Genomic DNA, 19,557 nt, shown 5'->3' on the forward strand with positions numbered 1-19,557 from the left:
CCAGAGCACCATCTGTAATGGTACAGTGATAATGATACTTACAGGAGCCTTGTGGCGAAGTGGTTAAACTGCAGCGAAAACTCTGCTCACGACCCAGGTTCAATCCCAGGTAGCCAGCTTGAAGTTTACTCAGCCTTCCATTCTTCTGAGGTCAATAAACTGAGCACCCAGCTTGCAATGGGAGCAATGTGTAGCCTGAATAACTGAACTGTAAACCACCCAGAGAGTGCTTTAAGTTCTATGGGGTGGCAAATAAGCAGTGTTTTTTTTCCTTTTATATGGCTGCCTTATGCATGCCATTATATGTATTATTCTTAAAAGCAACTTTCCAAGATGTGACAAGATACCTGCCTTAAAAATATGGAAGTATTGTCAGTCTTGTCAATAATCTACTAAAAGAGAAGGCGCATATCTTGTTTCTAGGCACATATGAGTTTCTGCTGAACATACGCCTACCTTGATTCTAAGGGACACGTGGGGAAGTCTGGCAGGGTGTAAAACTATTCCAGTTAAGCCCAAACCGGAGATGTTTATCAGCTAATGTCTGAGCCAGCATCTCAGCTGAGAGCCGCAACACTGTGATTCATGTGACCTCAAACAAACATGAAGCTTAAAGCAACCTATAATTATAAGTCAAAATATTTTTGTGCGCTGGTCTCTGCTAATTCCTGCTTGCTGCTGATAGAAATCCATCCTGAAGAGCCATGTTGCATCATTCATTAATTCCTGCCCTTTCCTCTGTCTCCTTTAGGACAGGTCCCTTCCCTTTGAGGTCCAACCCCGTAATAATCCATTTGAGTGACAGATATGTTATTTTTTCTCTGCTTGCATTACGGTGCATCGGTAATTTCAGAATAACAACAACTGACTGCTAACAGCAGCTCAAATTATTGTGTGCCTGCAAATCTTAATGTCTGCTGAGGAGTTTGCCTCATGCACCTTTTGTCTAGGTAGCCACTTATGTCATCTCAGAAATGGGGGAACAATTGTAATCAGGTGCTATATGCATCTATACAGGATACCTAGTACAAAAGTTAGTCTGCTTGCCTTTACCACATCTTAGTTCACTTCTAAATGAATTCTGTTGCATAATTGAGGAGAACTTGATAAGGATAGAGGGAAGCAATTGAAATATGCTCAAAAAGATAGGCCTCCCACACAGACCGATTGCACCTCTCCATTTAGTTCCTCTTTCAGTAGGCCCAAACTTCAAATGGGTTATATTCTACCTCACTTACACTCCTTGCCAGTCTTCAGGCAGAAAAAACTACTTTGGAGGATGGGGGAGACAGAGCAGGGCAGACCAGAGCTGATGCTATCATCAAGTAATGTAGAACAACTTCCTCAGGGTGGAGCTGTTGAAAGCCCCCTTCCATTCTTCCTGAGTCCTCTGGCCATTTCCCTTGGTTGGAAAACAGAGCTGGGTATGCAACAAGGCCTGTTCTGCCATCCCTGACTGAAGCCTGTTAATCCCCGGACATGTATTGCATGTATTCACGTATTGCAATGAAATTATACTCCCAGTCCAGTTTGCTTCTGTACACAGACTGTGGTGGAGGTGGTGGAGGGATAACTAGTTCTTTGCCTCAGGCAGCAAAACATCAGAGGCTTCTCTTTGTGCCACAAGAACACTGCAGTGGAGGTTTCTGACTCTGATATCACAGATTCAAAGAATTCAGTGGTTGTTGTGGGTTTTTCGGGCTCCTTGGCCGTGTTCTGAAGGTTGTTCTTCCAAACGTTTCACAGTCTCCGTGGCCAGCATCTTCAGAGGACAGGAGTAGCACTCCAGCTTTTGGTCTGAATTTTGGGGAGCTATCCAAGGTGCTGAATGGTAATTTCCCCCTCCCTGCCTGATATGTCCAGGACCCTGGATAGTTCATTAATAGGACATACTGAAAACCAGAGGAAATCCAGAAGTTTGGGGCAGGGAGTCTTCTCGGCAAATGACTATGCCCAGATTTGCAGTAGGTTCATGAGGCCTGACTAAAAGGAAGTGGTTTGTGGAACATGTCCTTTGTTCCCTACGACCTACTCTCCTGTGTTCCAACACTTTTCTTGCTCTACTACCTCCTGTGTTGTGGGAGTCCTCTCCTTTTCCCCAAAGGGAAAGGATTCTTTGGGGAGACAGCAAATAGCAGAGAAATAATCTGGCTGCTTAAGCCCATTGCTCAAAGTCCCAGTTCAGACTTCACAAGGTTTTCATATACACATTCATGCAAGCCAATCAAATCTTGCTTGTCCCTAATATTTATTTGCTCAATGGCTAGCAGCAGCAGAATAAAAACTAGTAAATAAAGCAAGTTAACTTCATCATGATAGTTGCTTCTGTATTTTCTGGGTGTGGTGGGGTTAGTTAGTCACCTGCAAGTCCATCCATGTGATCTTTTTAAAAATGTGTTTATTATCTTTCAAGAATTCAAGTGGAAACATGGAATGAAGAGGCCCAACCACTGTATGTTGTCATGGTGACCCCAAACCATGTATATCCATTAGGTTGTTAGGGGTGCTCTTTCAAGTATGACTTTAAACCTAGAAATTAATTGCTGTTTGCACACAGACTTGGAATGGAAAGGAAATGAAGCCAGCTGCCAAGCATAGTTTCATTTAAAAGGGGCTAGACGTACATTCCAAAAGAGACCTATTCTAGCTCTTACACCGTTTCAAATGTGTGAGGGGATTAACAGAGCCATGACGATCATGGCTCCCAAGCATACACTGTGACTGCATGTCTGGAGCAAGGATTGCCCAGTCTGAGGGTGCTCCTGAAGTCTCAGGGAATTATTATGCTTCTCCAGGATTCTAGGCAATTAGACAAGTTTCAGGGTGAAATTTTCTCGAGAAGAACACTGGATTTTTGGGTAAGGGGTGGTTTTTTAATCTAAGCACAAACCCTATGTCAGAATGGAAAAAAAATCACTGGAGGTACTGGACATGTATCACTGTATGCAGGCTGCTGAAAAAGAGAAAAAGTTGTGGGTTGCCACATTATGTGGTTATTGAGTCCATTTATTCAAATTCCACTTATACCCTTTCTCATGACCAGTGGATAGAGAAATACCGTTCCTGCCACACCTCTAGGATACCAGAGGTATCCACCTCCATGCTATAAGAAGGGCACCCTTTCCCCGTCCCTCCCTGTCTGTCTCAGATTTTGGGCTGAAATCTCAAGGAATGGGATGCTATTGATCTGGCAACTTTATAGTTCAAGATAAGGGTTCGTGAGCTCCCAGGAAGCCTGTATCTGTACAGCAAATTACCCAAAGTGTATGCATGTATTTACATATTTATGAGCATATTAACATATTAATTTATTTACATATTTATTTACATATTTATTTACATATTTACATATTTACATATTTACATATTTACTTACTTACTTACTTACTTACTTACTTACTTACTTACTTACTTACTTACTTACTTATTTATTTATTTATTTATTTATTTATTTATTTATTTATTTATTTATTTATTTATTTATTTATTTATTTATTTATTTATTTATTTCCTCCCTCTACCAGGCCTCTCCTACACACAACAACAGTACATGCTGTGCAAATGCTTCAGCCACCCGCTCTAGTAAACAAAAGAGAAATTTTGTCTGGAGAGAAAATGTTGATCAGGAGTGAAGTCCCTGAACAATTAATTAGTATTCAGAAATGGAAGGCTGACATTTTCTCAGCAAACAGCTGACAGGCTGGCTGTTTTCACAATGCAAACTCCAATATAAACAAGCTATGGTCATTCCATCCAGAACCCAACGTGAAGATCTTATCATCACTCGTGAAAGATGTATTTATCATATAAAAGGTGTTAAAAACAGAAAACCTTTTAAAAAGCCTGTTTTGTAGGGCTCTGAGCTATGAATCAGTTATGCCCTGAAGCAAGTTTTATTGCAGCAAGTTTTATTTCAAAAGAAATGCCTAAATTCAAATGAATTGCACCTGGACTGTCCTCTAGTCTATGCCATTCAAAATGAAGTTGGTAGCTTCCAAAGATATAGTGTTCTTGATCATGTTATTGTTTTTTGGCTGATGTGAGGAAAAAGGTCTTCTTTCTAGGGTTGTAGAGTTTAGTGGTTGAGGTCTCTGACTGAGGAACCAGCAGCTGGGAGTTTGATTCCGCCCATGGTGTCTCCTTGACAAGGGCTGGACTTCACGATCCGCAGGGTCCCTTCAAGCTCTACGGTTCTAAGGTTCTAGAGCACCATTTTGAGCTCCTGCTGTTTTCTGTGAGCAACACGAGGTCTCTTTTTTGACAGTTCCTTTACAATGATGTTCTAGAACCATTTGCTCCTCTGCATAGCACGTATCTCACATTTTTCCCCCTTTCAGAAATGGATATACAGAATGTGCTGTAAATTGTTTTAGACTTTGGGCTGAGCTGTCTTCTGGGGATTTCCCACATTAGATGAGACCGCATACAACTTTCCTTGTTTCATACTGTGATAATGCCTTTGGACTTACTCTGTTGAATAAATGCCTGCCTCAGAGAAGTCCATCCCAGTGGATATCAACGGCCAGTGGGCACACAGTCACCAACACTGGGAGTTGGGCTGGGCTGGGCTGGGCTTTGCAGTCAAGGTAGGCTCAAAATGTGCTCAGCAAGAGGATTTGGAAAATGATATCAGAGCAGACCCAAGAGCCTTGGTCTGCAAACTGATATGCAAATTCTTCAGTTCCATTGATTGATTGATTGATTGATTGATTGATTGATTGATTGATTGATTGATTTACTGATTGATTGATTTTATATCCCGCCTATCTGGTTGGGTGAGGACCACTCTAGGCGGCTAACAATCGTAAAATAATACAATAAAAAATATATAAACAATTCTAAGTGACAAAAACACTACATTACAAACAGTAAGAGAGGAAAGAAAGGGTGTCAGGAGTTATCTGATGGGAAGGCCTGCCAAAACATCCATGTCTTTAGTTGATTCTTAAAGATACCCAGCGAGGGAGCCCCGCAAATCTCAGGAGGTAGATTGTTCCAGAGGCGAGGAGCCACCGCCGAGAAGGCCCGATTTCTTGTCTTTTCCTTCCGGGCCTCCCTCGGCATTAGGCTCCTCAGCCTCACCTCCTGGCTCGCACGAGTGACACGGGTAGATCTTGGTGGGATTCAATGTGTCAGCTTGAGTTAGGGCTAATGAGGATTAGTGAAATCAGGTTTACAGGTTCTAGTGCTTAGCGTGGCTTCCCCTGTTCCAACAGAGTGGAAAGATTAATTTTGTTTCATTCATTTACTAAAACTACATGCTATGTATAATACAGACAGTACTGTTAAAATGATGAAAGAGGAGAACACAGGGTTGCCTCATCAGCAGCATTCTTGTCTTCTGAGGTTTCAGAGAGAACACCTCAGACTAGAGGCTGGGCCAGTGAGATGTCAGAGAGATGGCAAGGGATGGGAAGGGCCCCAAAACTGCTTATGGGCCAATTCCTCTCAACTTCAGACAGAAAGAGAAAGAGCTGCTGGATAGCTCAGCAGTTTAGGCCTCTGGCTGTGGAGCCAGAGGTTTGGAGTTCAATTTCCCCTTATGGTGACTCCTTGACAAGGGCTGGACTCAATGGTCCATAGCATCCCTTCCAGCAATGTGATTCTATGTTGTTGTTTAGTCGTTTAGTCGTGTCCGACTCTTCGTGACCCCATGGACCAGAGCACGCCAGGCCCTCCTGTCTTCCACTGCCTCCCAGAGCTGGGCCAAATTCATGTTGATCGCTTCGATGACATTGTCCAACCATCTCATCCTCTGTCGTCCCTTTCTCCTCTTGCCCTCACTCTTTCCTAACATCAGGGTCTTTTCCAGGGAGTCTTCTCTTCTCATCAGATGGCCAAGTATTGGAGCCTCAGCTTCAGGATCTGTCCTTCCCGTGAGCACTCAGGGTTGATTTCCTTTAGAATGGATAGGTTTGTTCTCCTTGCAGTCCACGGGACTCTCAAGAGTCTCCTCCAGCACCACAATTCAAAAGCATCAATTCTTCGGCTGTCAGCCTTCCTTATGGTCCAGCTCTCACTTCCGTATATCACTACAGGAAAAACATAGCTTTGACTATTCGGACTTTTGTCGGCAAGGTGATGTCTCTGCTTTTTAAGATGCTGTCAAGGTTTGTCATTGCTTTCCTCCCAAGAAGCAGGCGTCTTTTAATTTTGTGGCTGCTGTCACCATCTGCAGTGATCATAGAGCCCAAGAAAGTAAAATCTGTCACTACCTCCATATCTTCCCCTTCTATTTGCCAGGACGTGATGGGACCAATGGCCATGATCTTAGTTTTTTTGATGTTGTGATTCTATGATGATGATGCAAATGGGTTGAGACTCTGCATAAAGCATGGCTAACTAGATACACAGCACCTTCCTAAGCAGGTGATCTGCTGCTGCAGGGGCTTGCAGAAGGTTTGCGATACTGGTGTTCCACCCTCTCTTTGTCTGTGCTGTCAGGTTTATTTTTACTTATGATGACCCTTTTTAGATTTTTCCAGGCAGAGAGTCCTCAGAAGTCGTTTCCCATTCCCTTCTTCTGGAGGCACCCTGGGATTCTGCAGCTTTCCCAGGACCACACAGGCTGGCTCTTTTCCCAGGAGGTCCAGTGAGGGAATCAAACTCGCAACCTTTGGCTCCACAGCCAGATACTTAACTCACAGCCAGTGCTCCATGCATTATCTTTGTCCAAATGGCACAATGGGGCCAAGCATGTGTCCCCACAAGCTTTCTCTTCAATCCCCTCCCCTCATTCAGAAGGGCTGATGTTCCACAGACATAACACATAGAAATGTATTTCCAGTGAATCCTGGCATCAGGAAGGAGTAGAAGATGGAAGAAGGATTACAAAAGGGAAGATAGCTGGACCTCTGTAAAACCTTGTTAATGAGGCAAGGCAATTACACCTTATAGGTGTTGTTTGGAAACACCCATTGTTGTGCGTATTTATCCACGTGCTGTTGAATTTCTTGTTACAGTGGTGCCTCGCTTGACGAGGATAATCTGTTTCAGCAAAATCGCTGTAGAGCGAAATTCTCGTCAAGCAAAATAAAAAAAGGTTTTCAATGCATTCCAATGGGCGAAATACCTCAGCGTCCAGCGAAGATCCTCCATAGGGTGGCCATTTTCCAATGCCTGTGTAGCGAAAAATCCATCCTGAACACAGCGGGGAGCCATTTTGAACAGCTGGTGGCCATTTTGAAAACCCGAGGATCAGCTGTTTTGATCGTCGTAATGTGAAGAATCGGTTCCCGAAGCAAGGAACCGATCGTCATAAAGTGGATTTTGCCCATTAAAACATTGTTTTGTGATCGCAATAGCGATCGCAAAAATATCGTTGTGAAGTGGATTCATCGTCAAGCGGGGTAATCGTTAAGCGGGGCACCACTGTATCACAATCAAAGTATCTGACCGGTTTATGTGAAGTGAAAAACACTTGGAGCTACTGCTTTTGCAAATATCATTTGTTTTTTACTGCAGAATAGACATAACAGATTTATTTTCAAGTACATTTTTACTATATGGATTTAATTTGAAATGATGTTTAGCATTATTGTGCAATAATAATTTAGTCTCCAACCTGATCTCTCCTGCAAATTTTAAAACAAAATCTCTTTTATAGCATCACATGGGAGGCCCACTTGTTAAGGCATGTGGGCTGAGAGGATGTAGCATTGTGATACATACACTACTGTTTATGCGAATGGCCAAAGTATACTAAGCAAATGATAGGCAGCCACACAAATGAGATCATTGATGAGATGGTAGAGTAATAAGTTCCAGATCCTGAAACAGAATCCTTGTGTGGTAGACTGGAAGAACAACAACTTGTTATGAATCAAGCCTGAGGTTATGGTAATTTTTGTGTTGATCCAGCAGATAAATGGATTGAAGAATACAACAGTTCTTAATGGCAGTTCTTCCCTGTGTGTGCAGCTTTGCCAAATTTAAAGAACAGGAGGGGAAAGAGTTATTTTAAATCAATTATTTTAAAAATAACGAGTTATTTTAAAATCACCTGGCCAGTGCAGGTGTAAAAACCGAAGGGCATTCAGAGGGATTGTGCATGGTTAGGTGTACAGCCTCAGAACCACAATTTCTAGAACCACAAGAAACACAACCATTCTGGCAGAGGAGAAAAAACAGTGAATGGAGGCAAAAGAGGTAGAATATTCCTAGTCTTTTCTTTGCAGACAGGTTTATTTTCCTAGAGAGCTGAGCCATGCTCACAAAGGACGCTGGGACTTGATATTCTTTGACGTATATCTATTTCTCCCTCTAGTTCTTTTGTGTCACCAAACAAAGATAATATTAATTGAACTAAATCCAACTTTAGTCCAACTGGGGCCAAAATGCCAAATCTTCAATCAGGCACTGTCTAAGGAACACAAATAAAATAACAGGAATGAGGATATGTTTATTTTCTCTTAGAGTTACCTTCCTGTTATGGGGTGATTGTAAAGACAAAACAGGGGAAATAACTATGTTATTCTGAGCTCCTTGGAAAAAGCTGGGATACAAATGTGACCAATACACAGACTATGTAGTCTCTTAACATAGGATCGGGATCTAGAACTCCATGGATTGTATCCAAAGGCACTACAGTATTTGCTTGAGTGGAAACCCCTTCTGCTCATGTAAGTCAGGAACTTATATTCCTTGGGCCCGTCTACCTACTTAAACCCTTCAAGTCACATGACAATTTATAGCCAGTCTAACGTCAGGAGGCCACCTCAGCTGAGGTAACAGATTTGTGTGCAATGACAGGAGAGTCAGCTGTTACCTTTGCTATTAATATATTTTAACTGCCAGCGATGGAAAGAGGTGATTCTAGGATTTCCTGCCTGAAGTGCCAAAATAACCTGGCTAGGTTGGGGGTACCATGCATCTGGACCTGGGCTACTGGGATGCTCCATTTGCTGCATTGCCTCAGGCAGCCACGTGTTTTGGTTCTGCTCAGTTCCCTTCTGTTCTAAAGCGTTCCCTCACCATCAAGAGTGCCCTTTGGGGAAGAATAGGATACTTGTGTCGATAAGGGGCATTGGTGAAAACTGGATGCTCTGATTTCTGCAAGCAAACATACTTTCCACTAAAACAGGAACTTCATTGAGTCCGGCGGCCATATTTCCCCCCTTCAGTAACTTCACGGGCCACCGTCCTGCCCTGCTCGCTCAAAATGCCTGGTTGCAATTTTCTGCTAAGATTTGATGGCAAACTGTGGAAACCCAAAGGGCTTTCCCTCTCTTTGCTGCAGAATTTGGGCAGCAAATTATGAGCAGCCCTTTAGCCAACCAAACACTTGCTTTCAATGTGCACCAACTCATCAGTTGCGACCACATTTCGACGGCACAATTTTCCACTGCAGTTTCAGCAGCCCTGTTTTAAGGGATGCTTGGGAGCCTATAGAAATGACCCTGGGATGTAGGCTACATAATTCCCACTCCGCACTGAAGCAACCTCACCACTGGTTGCACCATAGCAATCGCATGTCTTTGTCTTAGTGTCCAATGAGTCAGACTTGTTGTTGCTTTTTGTTTATGGGAAGGAATCAAAGCCTGGCTTAAGATCACAAAGCATGTCAGAGCAAGGAGGTGGATGACCTTTCCTCTCCCTGGACCACAACATAAAAGGAAGCTATTTTGTTCACTGGAATGTCTTTCTTAGAGCTGATGCAAATTGCCTATCCCGTTGCTGGATTCACAACCAAAAAACAACAACACCCACTCCGGAAATGATAAAGCGTGTCTTTTTGGTAATGTTTACCGGATGCTTGCAAACATGGGATGAGGCCTCCGCCTGCACAGCAGGTTTCCTTCATGTCCAAAGGCTGGGATGGAGACTGACTGCATAATGGAAGCCTAGAGGGTTCTCGTCTAAGGACCTACTCTGTCATGTGCTGTTGTGACATCCTAATGTTGTGCAAATTATTACTGCAAATCTTCTCATTTTCTAGCTGCTACCCAACAAATCAGGAAGTTCATCTCATTAACTTCCAGTTATATTGTCTCCTTCTTAGGTGCAACAGAAATTACAAACATTCGGTTGAACAAATGACCCAGCAGTAAGATATGGATCCTTGAAACAATTGGTTGCAGTTAGTTAGCAACCATGTTTGCATATCACATTAATCCATAGCTTATGTTAGCATGCCTTGTTGTATTAACCAAAAATATCCTGCAGATGACCAAACAAACCATTGTTCCCCATTTCCTGTCCCCCCCCCTCTCCTGCCTATTTGGCACCCCTTGTTTAGCAAGGACAGCTGGGAAAATAATTCAGCAATATCCTGCAGTTCTCAGTTCAGACGTAATCATTCAGAGAAGCCATGGTTTAAACAAGCCACATTTTATAAGCCAATGACAAACCATGGTTTCCTAATTGTGTTTTGGGCATGATTAACAAACAACGGTTTCTTTGTGATGGTGGGCTTAGACAAATCAGAACATGGCTAACTGTTACATGCAGATTTGGACATAGCCATTCTGTTGAACGACTAGATGTAGAGTGATAACAAAAAGGTTTTTATCAGACTCACAAAGAGTCATAATGTATCATATAAAACAGCTGGACATGGTTTGCTGAGTTGGGAGACTTTTTTGTGCTGAAAGTTATGTTAATATCAATCCTGATAAATGCTGGAGCACTGAACATTCTTTACGCAGGGAGAAAGAACTCAGAATGATATGAGGTGGAAGAGAGCAAGGTTTATTTTTTTCTGTTTTAGGGTGTGTGTGTGTGTGTGTGTGTGTTTTCTACTGCATAGTTTTAAAACCAGAGCACCCATTTTCACTCATTCTCAGTTGTTGTTGGCATCATTAGTTCTGTGTTACAGGTTTCATAAGTTTTTTGCACTGGTGCAGAATTAATACCCCCAAAGGAAAAGCATTTCAGGAGGAAACTATGGAGAGAACTGGTGGGTTCATGCACTTGGTCCATCATGCCATGTGAAGCAAGACAGGGAACAAAGTACCAGTGCTGTGACTTGTAAGCATTGTTGTCATACATGCTGGACAGCAGCCGTACAGGGTCCAGCAAATTCTCTGTATGTCTTGTGAGCAATAGATGGCAGTGCATGGGGTGCAAGCCTTTCCATGAATGGTGGGAACTGGTGAAACTGACAGGCACATTTTATGCCTGCCTGGCCACCATCTGTTCTGTTTTGTTTTGATATTTCCCCTGGCTCTGAGTCTCTACATTACTGCTTAACAAGAATGCAGGAATTATATTGTGTGGGCAGAAAAACAACATTCTACAAGGCAATTTGGAAAAAAGGGGGTAAACCAAACAAAACATTATAATTCTGAGACTGGCAGAGGATACTCCAAACAATCCTAAAACATCTCCAGATTTAAAATAGCTCACATAAATTGAAGAGCCCGGTCTTGCTTATCTTGAAAGTGAATTGTTAGTCGCACCCACTTGTTTTAATTTGGAAAGGATCCAGGCTGCAGGGGCTGAAATAATAATCCTCAAAACAAGCCTTTTAAAAAGGAAAAGCAACCACTTTTGACCATGGCTGGAACAGGCTTACGAGCAAGAAGGTTGCAAGGTAGAGACATTGTTCCAGCTTCCTTCCAGGAAGGCCTTAGGGCAATGAAAGCTCATGGGGACAGAGTCAAAAGACTGGTTTTCTTTGAAGATTAAAAAAAGAGAGGGAGAGCTTGCTTTAAAGATAGTAATGCAGTGACAGTCCTTCAGAAAGGGACATTTTGTCATATATCTCCAAGGAATTCACATATAATTTTGTAAGGCATATTTAAAGTGTTTCTGCATTACAAAAACACAGAGTAGTTGTGCTTATCTCAGCCCTGAGTGCCTTCAATAAACATTTTCTCAGGATTCCTGAGATCAGGCTCCTGACACAAGTCTTCAAAAAGTAAATCAGCTCCAGGTCTGGGACAATGTGAACTTTTGACAATGCCATTCTGGACCCAATTAGCTGACTCTCAGGAGAACTTTTCAACTCATTCCTGGCCAAACAGGCATTCATGATGGCAAAGAGTTTCTGTGTCCGGTTGTAAAAATATTTTAAAATATATTTTTAAAGGACTAAAGAATAAATATTCAGACGCTCACTTGTTTAAGTTGTGAAACTACAATTTTTTTAGTTTGTGGCTGGGGATAGTCTTACCATATGAACTCTGCTCAGATCTTGCAAATTAATAGCATTGTATGTTAGGTTGTTCTTTCTTCCTACTAAAAACAACTAACTAACAGCCATAGCTTCCTTTTATTGAGACAATCTGCTTTATGTTAGGTCTTCCTATCTTCCTACTGCCACCTTCTTTTCCCAGCAATATTGTCTTTTTCGGTCAGTTTTGTATGTGTGTGTGGTAGGATGGCCTCAGTTGGCTCATTTTTGCTGTAGTGAGAGTTCAGGCCTGACTTCCTTTAGCACCCAATTCTCTGCTTTTCTGGCTGTTTATGGCATTGAGAAGGGTCTCCTGCAACACATTTCAAATGAGCTGATTTTTCCCCTGTCTTTCTTCACTGCCTTTTCTTTCACAGAGAATGGATGTTTTTGGCCTTAGTTTCCTGTAACAATCTCTGCTAATTACCCACTCTTCCTTTATTTGTTTTTTTTTTTAATTTCAAAAGGTGGGAGAACATCATTTGGAAACCATGCATACAACATGTCTGTCAGGTTTTTGGTCCAATATAGTTTTTCTTCCTCATGTTGCCTACCTCCAGGAAAGGGTTTGGAAATTGGAAGATAGCTTTCTAATCTGCATGCTGCAGAACGGGCATGGCAACATTAGTTTACCTGGGAGATTAAAGGGTGTGTATGTTCCTCTGTTGTATGTGTCACACTTACTCATACCTCTGCTTCACCATTTCATTATGTCCAAAAACAGCCCTTCAAAATATTTTGACAGAGAGGGACTGCAGCCACATTCCAGCTGTTTCTTGCTTCTGTACCTCTCCCAGTAACCATAGTATAGATCATGTGCTCCTCTTCTGGGATCCTCTAGCACTGAGTAATTCTACAGGAAGAAAGTTTCTGTTAGAATTTATGTGTACTGCAAGTATACTTAAGCTTCCACATTAAAAAGCTGGGCAATTCAATTGTTCAAAAAACTTCTGGTTTATGAATGTGGAATATTGTGCTTCTGTTATCTATGATTCCAAATGCCAGGAAATGGCCTGATATTGCTGCACAGTATTGTGCCTGTGTTGCCAGAAGGAAAAAGGATGCCAAGCTGTACATAGCAAAAGGCAGCCTGAATTTTGGCAACATCCATGACAGTAGTCACTACCATTCACAATTATTGAAAAGCAGCCATGAGAATTGCTTTGTGTTTGGGTGAAAAGTGGTTAACTGATGGGGAAAAAAAAGAGTCAGCTTCTGGGTGACACTTGGTGTCACTTTGTGAATCAAAGTAAGTATAATGCAGCAAATGCAGCAAAAACAGTCCCACGGAAGTGGGTCCACTGCTAGACAAGTTCTTTCCCTGATGCTTGTAACTGATTTAGTTAATACTCGTTTTACTTCACTGGCATCATTCTTTTTCTAGGGAAATCAACAGCAAGGAATTTGCTTGATAATGATAAAGGGCAGAAATGGAAGATCTGTGGCTTTCTTGATAACAACCTGAACTGTTATCAAGGGGATAGTGAATATACACCTTGAGCCAAAGCTCTACGAACCAGTTTGAGAACAGCTACTGTTTTAATGGGGATGCACATCTATCACAGGAATTTCCAGGTGAGTTACAGGAAAAACAGCCAACAGTCCAGGGGCACTCTAAAGATTATACAGTTTATGTAGTGTATGTTTTTGTGGTCTGTGTCTCTTTTCCTAAGATATGTGGAGTGTAGCCTCAGTAGGCGGACATTTATTGACAAGGATGTGCATATTTGTGAAATGACAGAAATGACACAAATAACAACATTTCACTCCCCACCTTGTATATAATTGTTTGCCTACTGAGGACATGCATCTGGTGAAGTGGATTACAGTCCACGCACCTTTATACTAAATAAAATCAGCCTTTTGGTGCCACAGGGCTGTCTGTTATGTTACAGGAAGTGCATGAGAAATCTAAAGGCCATTTAGAGAACTGCTGCACTAATGGGCAAGTGAAAGTTATGTTGTCAGCAGGAATTACTTGTGAAATGATTGTGCATGGTGTAGATCAATGGTAGGAACCATCCAGCACTTTGAAAATAATGTTATTAGAGTCATTAGAGGTAGAAGCAGCTTAGTAATACATAACAAGGCTGTCCCTTTCTACATATACCATAGAAAGAAGGGAGTGCACTTTTGCTTGCCAGTATGGATTCATTAGAAAACAACCTCCCAAACAATATTGTAGAGGTTTGGTGTGTAAGGTCAGGAGATGCCAGCCATATTTTAGAATACTAGCTATGACAATGCAAAGCTTGAGAAGAGTAGGAAAGCTAATTAATTGAAAAGGGTTATGAGCAGTGGTTGCCAGCTTTCAAGCTACTCTGTAATTGCATAACTCCCAAGAGTATCTTGTGATTTAGGACAAAATAATATATAGATACTTAGATGGTGAGCTTCTTCTTTATGGGCTGATTGAGGATGTACAGTCTACAAGAACCTGATGCTTGAATGCTCAGCATCACTTGCATTATTCAATACTTGTTGCTCCTATCACAGAAATAATTTGACACATTACATGTTACCCATGCACTATGTTGTTGCTACCAACAAGCTAGACAGTGGTTCCCAACCTTGGGTACAAATGTTCTTGGACGAAAGCTCTCAGAAGACTTCACTACTAGCTTTGTTGTCCAGGATTTATGGGAGTTGTAGTCCAGGAACATCCAGGGACACAGCATTGAAAAACACTGGGCTAGAAGAGAACTGATCTGCCATATTTTCTTTGGAATTTTGACACTGCGTCTTGGAAATATTTATAAACATACCAGAGGCAGCACCAGAGATATGTTGTTTTGATTTTTAGAATTACAGCTTCCCAGACTTTTGGACAGACAACACATCCAGAAACCTAAATATGCATATCTCTAGACAAAATCACTGACTGTATCCCTCACTATGTTGGAAGGGACTGAGAAGAGAGGGGCATAAAAGAGGAACATTCTGGTCAACGTTTCCCTAAAACTGCCATAAAAGATCCTTTAAAAGTGACTTTCAAAATGAAGGGTTACTTTTTGCACCCGAAGAATAATTTTCCAACAACTAGTCATGTTACATGTTGCTGCAAAAGGAACTAGTTACAGGTAACTGTTATTGTTACTGTGCTACTTCAGGTTCTGTTAATGAAATGTCAGCAGGAATACATCATGATTTTGCCTCCATCGTTATTGTTTTTAAGTTCATTCAAATGCAAGAAATATGTACCTTTAGTTAATCATTAGTTCCCTGTAGATGACATATGACCAACAAAATATTCAGTGGCAAAGCAAGAACAGAATTTTGCCTCCCAAGGTGCAGAGTCCGATTCATGGGTGCCCAAATAAAAGGAAGAAAGCAATCCGACCCATAAGCATGATGAACAATACAGAGAATACCAGAAAACCTATAGCGAACAGGCGACAAGTATAATAAAATAGAAATGTGACTGTGAAAAACAAAGTATAAAAACCTGTCATTACAAAATAGCTTGAATCAAAACATGGAAAGTGTATTTAAGCAGCACTAGCTGTGCCCTGGTAGGAAGTGCCAGTATTGTCAGCAGACATTTATATATTGAACAGCCAGTCCGTCTCCAAAAGCCAAAGGCTTTATTCATAAAGCCATCAAGCAGCCTCCTGAACAATAGCAATCATACTGTGGTCTTCTTCAGTGGTGGTAGTTGAGCTCTCGCTGTGGAATGAGGCTCTGCCTCTCTGAAGCCCAGGTGATGTCAGATTCCTCTGTGGTGTCAAAGGGTAAGGGCTGGAGTGGAAGGCTGACCTTGGTGGCTGAAGACCCCACCGTTGTTGATGGTATTCCTCCAAGTCTCCAATAAATCTAACTGCATCCAGGAGGCTGGTTTCTGTTGTCCTGAACGTGGGCCACGTCAAGGACTCCCACTCTGGCTGACAGATGGATGTTGGAAGAAGCCGAGAGCACAACTACTGATAAATTTTCGCTGTATAACATATCACAGTAAAAGTTTTTAAAATAATTTCACTTGCTTTTTAATATATGTCTTCGACAGATGAGTGGGAGCAAAAGGCTACAGTCGTGAGTGTCCATGGAGGGGGGGAATGGCAGGAGGCTGTCCTAGGAATTCTACATTTATTCGTTGTTTTAGCATACACAGACAGGTGCACTGTGTTGCAGTGGTATGAATGATTATAATGCTTACATGCATGGATTATCCTAACATCCCACTATGTAGCTCCTCTTCTCTTCCTCTGGAAAAATTCCTGCAGACACCCTTGGCGGCAGTCCTGAATGCAATATATTTGGGAAGCATATCCCAGTGAACTCAGGGGACTTAATGTATTTGCGAAGGCTTTCACGGCTGGGATCTAATGGGTGTTGTGGGTTTTTCGGGCTCTTTGGTCTGGTGCTCTGGCAGAGCGCTGTCCTCTGAAGATGCCGGCCACAGAGACTGGAGAAATGTTAGGAAGAACAACCTCCAGAACACGACCAAAGAGCCCGAAAAACCCACAACAACTATCAGGGGATTTACTTACAACTAAAGGTGCAGAGTCGGATTATAAGAGTGTTATCACATATAGCCTGTGAATAGTTCTGAAATTATCTGACACAAGATGTGAAAGCTCTTAACTCTGCTTTCTTAAAAGTCCCGCTGATGTCAATGGGGTTTACCTTTCAATAAAATCATTTGCATCTTAAGTGCCACAAACGTTTACAAAATGTTGAAAGGCTGCTGGATGGATCGTTCGTTCATTTTTTATACAATTGCAATCTCTTAAATGTTATTCAATATTCATATTACATGTATTACAGAGTACTCCTGAGTTCTGATGGTTCAGAATGTAACCCCTGTTTTTGCAACCCTTCCAGCAGAAGATAATACCCCTCCCATGACATCCCAAACTTGTATTGATGAGTGTCTGATTACTACAACTGGCAAGAAGTCATTTGGGGGCGTTGAACAAACAAACAAGCTGGTCAGCAAGATGTCAGTCAACTTCAATCTGCCTCTCTAAAGACCTTTTTGGGCCTTTCACTGTCTGAGAAGGCAGCAGGGATGCACAGCAATTTAAAAAACAAGCCTTAGGAAAAGTCATCATGTCCACTTTTGTTTTTATGTAAAGAAATACATTTCCTGTATTTTTACAGCATGACTTTGCTTTCATACCACAAAACAAACAAACAAAAAAAAACCCTAAATACGTGATAAGAAATAAGGTTCAACTTAGGGTGGCTTGTTTTCTGACCACTATACAGGAACTGATTGTGTTGTAAATGTAGGAACTGCTTTATTAGGATTATGGCATTGGTAATAAAAGGGGGAAGAGATTGTATTTTATTTTATTTTATTTTTGCTCCACCCATCTAGTGGCCAAGCCACTACTCTGGGCATTAATGTTCCTCTTTGGGAAATGACCCAATACTGAAATGTGTTTCTAAACAGGTTCTGCATTTTGACTGTTCCTCAATGGATTCTCTTTTTAATTCCAGTCTAAGAATGTGCTCTGTTTAAATATGTTAATCAATTCATGTCAACCTTCAATATTAAACTTATTTCTCACTGATGCTCATGCACATTGCCAAGTAAGTGTCCTTCCTATCCATGTGATAACTAGTGTGATTCATTGACATAAATTGTCAACACTGGGTTTAAACAAAATGTTTTTAAGGAACAGCATCCGTAGCAATTATTTGCTAGCCATGCCCAAAGCAATAGCCTGCATAATAAGCAAAAAAATGATGTCCATTTAGCAAACTAATGAAGGAAATAGGATGTTGTCCTCACCCTTATGAAGAACTGTTTGCCAGAAACACCGAAAAGCCCTGTCTTTTGGAATACTTTTCTCAACAGACCTTGTTTTTATGGGTGCTTTGTAAAGTTCTGTGACTATTAAAACAACAATCGCTCATTCCCATTTTTCTTTCTCTGGCATGCATACAAAGAGGCGCAAGGAAATCTCTGCTTCTGTTTCTGAGTAACAACGCATGGAAGGGGAGCATGGATCCCCCTTTTGTACAGTCCTAGTGAGCCATGATTAATCTTAACTATGGCAAGCAGGAGATAAACCAAACTGTTGTTTATGCATTTGACTTGTTGCAATAAACAAGAGTTAAGATGAACCACATGCAAGGTTTGGATGATATGCTAAACTGCCAGTACTCGAAAAATGAAAGTGAATGCTTCTGACTTCCTTCTTGAGTTGCTGCCCTTATGACGTCTTGGGTAGGAGCTGAGGTGTCTGGCAGATGGCTGGGCAGGGCCGATTGCAAAAGATGGCAGCGTGTCTGGCCTCAGTTCCGAAAAAAAGTCAACTGTTTTGTTTATTTCAAAATTGGGGCATGTCGTCATGGAGATCAGTGTTCTCAATTGCACCATCTACCAACATTTAGCCAGACCATTGCACTCAGGAACGTTTATCGTAAACCTCAGATTTCCTTCTTGGTGCTGTGTTGGATGAGAAGAGAAGAAGTGCATGCAAGCCCAAGGAATGGTTGGTTCATTCTTGTCATAATAAAGATGTCTAAATGTAGTCTCTTTGTTTCTTTAATCACTGGCCACATTCAGTGGCGTTTTCCACCAGAAGTACCGTTCCTCCTTGTTTTGTTACACCTCTAAAAGATGCTAAAAATGAGAACTGCATATAAAGATATGCGTGTATCAACATCCTAAGGACATTTATATGTGTTTAAGAACATGGACTTCATTAGTTGGATGACAGCCAACTTTCCATTCCTTGCTGGGTTGGGTTGCGCTCATTTCAAGCTATGGTATGAAAAGAATAAGTAGAAAGTCAGAGGTTTCCTCATAACTGAGAATAACGTCTTGTCGTAGGACCTTGCCTCTACCCCCGCTGTAAGGCCAAGTTACTATGGGTGTTTTAATGCTAGGGGGAGATTTTCAGTAAAGAAAGACTTCCTCCCTCTGTTTCGTGGCTCTCATGGCTCTCATGACATGAAAGTTATTATTCTCAAGTCAAAAGAATTAACAGGAGAGAAGGGGGAAGTCTTTCATCACCCATAATTTCCCCCTGGTAGTGACATCATCACCCTTTCGCAGGTGCAGCTAAGCAAAGAGAATTTTAGCCTATGTGTAATTTTATGCCTATGAATGAATGAATGCCTAGTATCGGGAATGTATATGTGAGTAAGAATAATTTTCACAACTAAGAGTATTTACAGTCTAATAATTAACACGTTCAATGAACAGTTTCTTTAATGTATTAATTACTTCCCTTGAATACCTGGCAAGGCTTAAAGCCATAGTAGTAGATCTGGAATTCCCCTTACCTGGGATACAGTGAGATAAGGGAACCTGAGATTAGCAGAGTTTAGGGTGGGTCAGGAGGGCAATTCTGCTTTAGAGGAGGACTCTATCAGGGTGACCCCAAAATGCCTGAAGTGGAACGGCTCACATCTCTCACCTAATCCAAGTCTGTAGTCCTTTATGTTTACACATAGACCTGAAACACACAACCCAAGAAACAACTCTC

General features: G+C 41.6%; 1 long non-coding RNA gene across 1 annotated transcript in view; it reads right to left on the reverse strand.

Annotated features, from left to right (window-relative positions):
- Window positions 1-311: 311 nt before the first annotated feature.
- Window positions 312-19,557, reverse strand: part of LOC144589262 (uncharacterized) — a 126,023-nt gene continuing 106,777 nt past the window's right edge. The window contains exon 2 of the long non-coding RNA XR_013545294.1: window positions 312-3,511. This is a non-coding gene — a long non-coding RNA (uncharacterized LOC144589262). The remainder of the gene's footprint in view (window positions 3,512-19,557) is intronic.

Source organism: Pogona vitticeps, chromosome 1, assembly GCF_051106095.1.
Source record: "Pogona vitticeps strain Pit_001003342236 chromosome 1, PviZW2.1, whole genome shotgun sequence".
NCBI classification, from domain to species: Eukaryota; Metazoa; Chordata; class Lepidosauria; order Squamata; family Agamidae; genus Pogona; species Pogona vitticeps.